The sequence below is a fragment of the Micromesistius poutassou genome (assembly GCF_964030765.1).
Source record: "Micromesistius poutassou genome assembly, contig: SCAFFOLD_4868, whole genome shotgun sequence".
Classification (NCBI taxonomy): Eukaryota; Metazoa; Chordata; class Actinopteri; order Gadiformes; family Gadidae; genus Micromesistius; species Micromesistius poutassou.
This window is the reverse complement of record NW_028177198.1, coordinates 10811-16593: the sequence shown is the minus strand read 5'-3', so window position 1 is coordinate 16593 and position 5783 is coordinate 10811. Positions and strand designations below refer to the sequence as shown.

Below are 5783 nucleotides of genomic sequence, written 5' to 3'. Positions count from 1 at the left end.
GAAGAGAGAGGCATCAAGGAATGACGGAGAGGGGGGTGAGGAAGGGTGAGGCTGAGTTTACAAGGACGAGAGAGGGAGGGAGGGAGGGAGAGAGGTACAGAGAGGGAGGGAAAGCGGGAGAGGAAGAGAGCGAGAAAGAGGGGGGGTGAGAGAGAGAGGGAGAGAGAGCTAGCTAGCTCTGTTAGCTTGTGTGAGCTGTGTGAGCCCTATGCGAGCGAGCAGTCCGGCTTGGGGGGGGCTGTAACATGAGCAGTGGTGATGCAGCAGTTTAGCAGCAGCGGATGAATCAAGGGGAAACAGCCGAACAATAAGTTGGACACGAGCAGACGGCCGGACGCCAAGCAGGCCATCGGCGTCACAGGGAAACTAAACACAAGGGGGGTGGGGGGAGAGAGGGGTGAAAATAGGGATTAATGGCTGATTCCCCGTATACATGGCATCATGAATCAGCCCTGTCGTTCGCCGTCGTCCCTGGGACACTCAGAGGTCGTCTCTCTCTCTCTCTGTCTCTCTGACTCTCTGTCTCTGTCTAACTCTCTACCTCTCTCTTTCTCTCTACCTCTCTTTCCTCGTAAAGGTGGTATTTGTTCCTAACCCTAAACAGATGACTGGCAGCGCTGAGGAATCCACCAAAACCGCTTTTAGAAGTTCAATCTCAATTGTGCCGGGAAACAACCAGGCCTGTAGTCAGTCTGTCGTCATGGTGAGGCTGAGGGCCCAGACCTGAGGAGGAGAAACACTGAACCAGTCAGTCAGCTGGTCCTCAGGGTGGAGGAGGAGAAACACTGAACCAGTCAGTCAGCTGGTCCTCAGGGTGGAGGAGGAGAAACACTGAACCAGTCAGTCAGCTGGTCCTCAGGGTGGAGGAGGAGAAACACTGAACCAGTCAGTCAGCTGGTCCTCAGGGTGGAGGAGGAGAAACACTGAACTAGTCAGTCAGCTGGTCCTCAGGGTGGAGGAGGAGAAACACTGAACCAGTCAGTCAGCTGGTCCTCAGGGTGGAGGAGGAGGTCATTCAGCTGGTCCTCCACCACATACTAGAAGTACAGAAATAAGAGCAGGCAGATGAATACTTCTTCTACGCAGATGTGTCTAAACCCACTCTCCCTTCACTCACTCACTCTCTCACTCACTGACTCACTCACTCACTCACATCACGAAGTTGTAACAAAGAGCAGTGATAAAAGACAGCAGCTTTAAGTGGTTTACAGGAACCTTTCAGAACAGAGCAATTTACAGGATGTAAATCGCACCGCACCCATAAACACAGGGCGTTAAAAACGTTATTCTCATTCACCGAAGCCCAACATTCACACAAAGTGCAACATATAAAAATGTATATTTATAAATCTCAAGACACCATCAACACATTTAAAACACATTCAAGTTTGTTAGAAAGTGGGGGTTGGGGGGGGGATTTAAGTTGGAAACACGGGGGGAGGAAGGGAGGAATCATGTTGAAGTTAAAAAGCTGTTCTCGTGAATAATTAATGCTAAGCATTGTGCCCACAGACACAGGCACTTAGTGATTCACTCTGACTCACACACACAGGCACATGCACATGCACACGCACACGCACACGCACACAGCTGCTGGTGAGTCCTGGACAGGAAACAGCCGTGGATTGTGGGGCATGTGTGCGCTTTTTTGCCTTCAGAGCAATGAGGAGGATGTTTTGTTGTTGATGGCTCGGTCAATGGTGTGCGTGTGTAACTGTGTGTGTGTGTGTGTGTGTGTGTGTGTGTGTGTGTGTGTGTGTAACTGTGTGTGTGTATGTGACTCCATAAAAGCCCTGGTGTTCACCAGCACCGGTCCCTAGTCCCAGACTGACACGTGTTCAGCGGCCCGTAAAACGACCTCCTAACACATGTCAGGGCCGCCACGGTCTGGGGCCCGGCGCCAGGGGCCGGGGCCTTGGAGTAGAACAGGAGCACCCTACGCCTTACTACCACTGACTGACCCCCCCCCCCCCCCCCCCACACACACACACACACACACACCATCACCACCACCACCACCGCCAACACTCACTACCACCACCACCGAAAACCACCTTCACCACAACAACCACCAACACCACAATCACTTCCACCACCGCCGCCGCCAACACTGTCACTACCTACCACCACCAAAACCACCATCACCACCACAACAACTACCGCCTCCACCACCAGCCCCACCGCCATCACCACACACCACCACACACCTACCACCACCACCATCACCACCACCGCTACACACCCACACCACCACCACCACCACCACCACCGGAAGGCTGCCTCTAAGCCCAATGCTTGGCAGCCCCTTCCTAGTGGAGTAGGGGTTAGCTCAGGCCTTCATCGGCTGCTGCATGAATTAGTTAGCGAAGCCGCTTCGAGTGGCGCTCAGAAACTCAGAGAGAGAGAGAGAGAGAGATGCATACATCAACTGCTTAAAGTGCCTCTTCCCTTGAAGCACGGCTGAACATATAATTTCCTAGCGAACCTCGGGGAGTGTGTGTGTGTGTGTGTGTGTGTGTGTGTGTGTGTGTGTGTGTGTGTGTGTGTGTGTGTGTGTGTGTGTGTGTGTGTGTGTGTGTGTGTGTGTGTGTGTGTGGGGTGTCCTTCAAATTCCACCACCATTATTTTTAAACAGCCCTTCCTAAACTGTTGTCAGTCTCTCTAACCGTGTTCTCACGTTCTGCTCCCCCCCCCCCTTCTCCTCTCTCCCTCCACCTCTCCCTCTATCCTCCACCCACCTACAGCGGGCCTGGCGGTGTCCCAGCGCATGGTGACGGTGCAGGAAGGGCCCCTGGTGCGCACGGAGGGCTCCCACGTCACCATCTGGTGCAACGTGTCGGGCTACAAGGAGGGCCTGCAGCAGGACTTCGAGTGGTCCATGTACCTGCCGTCGTCGCCAGAGCGCGAGATCCGCATCGTGAGCACGGCGCAGCAGAACTACGCCTACGCCCTCTACGCCCAGCGCGTCAACTCCAAGGAGATCTCCGTGGAGAGGCTGAGCCGTGACTCCGCCGTGCTGCACATCACCAAGGTGACGGCGCTGGACCAGGGGCTGTTTGAGTGCTACACGCCCAACACGGACGGCCAGTACCTGGGCTCCTACAGCGCCCGCACCAACCTCACCGGTGAGTCCCGGCGCTCCCAGTGCCGGAGCGTACGGCAGCGATGTGTGTTGAATCAGGTGTGTTGGAGTATGAAGGCGCACCACTGTGCGTCTATTGGCAGTGTGCAGGCAGATGTGGCAGCACGGCGGGCTTTCACGCTCGCGAGTCGGCCGTTCGTAATGGCCACTGATCCAGGAAGATGATGATGACTTTGAGGAGATGCTGCTTGCTGCTGAGCATCCCTGCAAGCCACAGAATAAATAAGGGCGTAATGGACTAGTCAGTGGGTCGGCCGGTAACATGACCCGGTGTTATCAGGCTGAGCAGCTTTAAGGAGGAATCAGGAGGGATAGTTTGTCATTATCTGGCCTGAGTTATGTTCAGGGGTCCATGGGTTGGTGGAGTAGTGTTCCCACTGGGGGTGCTTCTGCCCCGAGCTATGTCTGCTAGATTTAAGTGGGGCGTTCGCTGGGTTGGTGAGGCCAGACCAGTGGCTTTGTGAGGCCAGACCAGTGGCTTTGTGGGGCCAGACCAGTGGGTTTGTGAGAGCAGTGGGTTAGTGGGGCTAGTGGTTTTGTGAGACCAGTGGGTTAGTGGGACCAGTGGGTTGGTGTCGCCAGTGGGGGACAGCCGCGGCGATGTGAATGGCGGGCTTTCAGGGGCTAATCCGTGTGGAGCCTGGGGTTGTGTGAGGGCGAGGCAATGTGCTGGGGTCACGTTGGGTCCCACCTGTTCTCCCCGAGACGTCTCCCAAGTCCTGACATCACTCACGCACACACACAAACACACAAACACACATGCATGAGCACACACGCATGAGCGCACACACAAACAAACACATTAGCAGACACACACTCAAGCAAACTGTTTCAATAATGCAGTGTGAGGTTTCAAACATATTTTTGTTCTGTTCCGAATCTGTTGTTGTCCTGTCCTCTTTCTGTCTCTCTCTCTTCTCCCTTCTTTCTCTCTAACTTGTTTTTTACTATTGTGTAGTGGATGTTTTAACTGGTCTTTTAACGGCTTTATTAGAGTAAAGTGATGCTGAAGTGATTTCTCCGTCTGATTATACGACTCGAGCGGAGGAAGACGAACCTCTGATGCGTCTCCGTGTTTCTACTGGCATCATACTCACACGGCCGGTTATCCCATTACTTATGTTTGTGGTGGAGTAAATCACCAACATTATTGCAGCCCCTGAATATTGTCAGGGTAGAGACGTTGAGGAATCGGCTCGTTTGGAAACCCCATGACCCATATTCTTTTGTTAGCTCCGATTAACAGATTATTGTAATCTTAGAAGTAATTGGCAACTCATTCTAATTATTCAAGCGTTGTTTCATAACCTCTTGTTGAACGTCGTTGTTTTTGTCTCAAAACATTACAGTATAGTCTCGGCTAGTCGCTCTGCTTCGATCCAGACTGCTGGCATGACTGATTGTGATCCACTCCTAGATCTCTACTGTGTTACACTCCTTCAGGTTCTGAATCCGGTTAGCCTTTACTCCATCTGGGTCTTCATGGTCTTCAGGGGGTTATGAGGGGGCTTCAAACCTGGAGCCTTGAAGCCCTCTGAGACCGTAGCTGTGATAAAGCGCTGGTCAAATCCACCAGATGAAGGGGTCAGGAATATGGATCCGAGCGATGATCCTCAGTTCTCCTCTCCTCTTCCTCTCCCAATCCTCCTCCCCCTCCTCCGCCGGCCTCTCTGTAGTTCGGTCTTTCTTCGTCTCCCTCTCTCACACCTTGCTTCTCTCTCGGTTCCGGTCGTACGTCCGCTGCCCTCCAACATTCCCAGAGTTCCCAGTACACAGCTGACACTCCCTGGGTCACACCCAGAATGGGAATCTCCCCTCTCATTCCGGGGTTTTCCATCCTCATGCGCCCCTTCCTCTGGTCTAAGTCCTGGAGGTCAAACTGCACCCTGTGGGTCAGACCGGGCCCTTGGGCCAGCAGCTCGTCTCGTGAGGTGGGAGATGACAATATTGACCGACCAATCCTGATTAATTTCTTGCATCAGTGCAAGTCTCCACATTGATTACACTGAGAGAGACACACGCACACGCACACGCATACACACACACACACACACACACACACACAAGACACACCATCGAGGTGTGTGTAGGAATTCATTGGGCCCTGACATATGCAGAATGATTGGTATGAACAGTATGGTGAATGTGGGGCAGGGCTCATGTGTGGCTCTCAGAGAATGGTGTCTGTGATAGCAAGTGGGTATTAATAGACGTGTGTGTGAGTGTGTGTGTGTGTGTGTGTGTGTGTTTGTGTGTGAGACAATGTGAGTGAGAAAGAGAGAGAGAGGAAGAGAGGGAGAGCTGTGTGCGTGAGGAGTGTGAACGACCGCCGTTGTCCGGACTCCCTCTGTGTGTCTCTAACCTCTTAACCCAGTTCCCCCGAGGTCAGGGATACTGAAGGGTCTCTTTCTCTCCCCCTCCTCCCCCCCCCCCCCCCCCACACCTCTATTCCAATCCCCATCTCCTCCTCTCTGCGACAGCTGCCCATGACCCTAGCCCGTTATGGATACACAATGCATTGTGCCCCCCCCCCCCCCCATCCGGCGTCCCCTTTGCTTTGTGGAGCTCTCTCACTGAAAGGATCTTTCATTGTCTGTATCTCTGCCTCGCTCTCTTTTTAGCTCTCCCGCTCTCTTACTCC

The 5783-nt window shown here is 53.4% G+C and overlaps 1 pseudogene across 1 annotated transcript; it reads left to right on the top strand.

The window, feature by feature from the left end:
- The first annotated feature begins 2322 nt into the window (after positions 1-2322).
- LOC311376679 (immunoglobulin superfamily member 3 pseudogene) lies at positions 2323-5550 on the top strand (annotated as a pseudogene). The gene has a single exon. The product of its transcript is annotated as an immunoglobulin superfamily member 3 pseudogene (transcript).
- The last annotated feature ends 233 nt before the right edge of the window (positions 5551-5783 follow it).